Raw genomic sequence first — 991 nt, 5'->3', positions numbered from 1 at the left:
GAATAAAGGTTAAAAAAAAAATAAAAGTACCGGTACATATATAATTTTGTTCAGGAGATTTTGTGCACACAAGACCACCCATGATGGACGGACCCCACAGTAACACACAGACAGCCAGAGAACAGTCTGCCTCTGGCTCTAGTGGGCGGAGCCATAAAAAAGAAGTATCATGATGGAGAGAGGCAAAAGTACAACATCCTTGTATGAGGATCTGTACTTGTTTACTAAACTATAGATCCACTTGAGTTTCCTTTAAGGTTGTTAAAAGCATCACTGTTTATGTATGTTTGTGCTTTGATGCCTGAGTTCAAACAACATGAAGTGCAGAGCTTATCGGAGCCATGCTTCTGTTTAGTTATTAAATGTAAAATAAACCCTCTCAGGAACAGACGTGTTGCTCCTCACAAAGATTTCCTTCAAAGGTTTGTCCTGAAAAAGGTCTTGTAAGAACATCTGCAACCAGATCAGTTAATTATGGGCAGTGGTGGGCAGCACAAATCTAAAAATGAGTTCCACTAGCCCTAAAGCACTAACTCAAATATTTAGGTCCCCTAATTCTAAAGCACTAATGCACTGAAAAAWTTAGCAAAAGCTAATTCTAAAGCACTAAAAGAACCCAGTCAACCCATGAACATTCTTCCATGTTGCTCTCTTCAGACTTATCATTGACCTTCCACAGCTGTATTTGAGTTCATATATTGTCACCTGGTGGATCAGTGACACATATGAACAAAATGTGGGACAGTTTTCACCCTCAGATGTTAACATTATTGTTCACCAATAGCATTTATAGACCTCAGTTAGTGCTTCTAAATTTAGCCTATAAATTTAGCAAGTGCTAATCCACTAATAAATATTAGCAAAAGCCCTAAAGTCCTAATCAGGAAATTAGTCCCCCGTGCGGGTGCCCCTTGGGGCTCTGCGCTCAGGATCCCTCTCGGGCCCTTGGGCTCTGGTCTTCCCTATGTCTGCCTCGTGTCTTGGGGGTTGG

At 41.0% G+C, this 991-nt stretch overlaps 1 protein-coding gene across 1 annotated transcript in view; it reads left to right on the top strand.

Moving 5' to 3' along the window:
* LOC106532011 (fasciculation and elongation protein zeta-1) overlaps positions 1–991 on the top strand; it is a gene marked incomplete at its 5' end in the record, with an annotated part of 6,053 nt that overhangs the window by 3,440 nt on the left and 1,622 nt on the right.

The sequence above is a fragment of the Austrofundulus limnaeus genome, unplaced genomic scaffold (assembly GCF_001266775.1).
Source record: "Austrofundulus limnaeus strain Quisiro unplaced genomic scaffold, Austrofundulus_limnaeus-1.0 Scaffold707, whole genome shotgun sequence".
Classification (NCBI taxonomy): Eukaryota; Metazoa; Chordata; class Actinopteri; order Cyprinodontiformes; family Rivulidae; genus Austrofundulus; species Austrofundulus limnaeus.
Note: the sequence above shows the minus strand (reverse complement) of the source record. Positions and strands in the feature narration are given on the sequence as shown.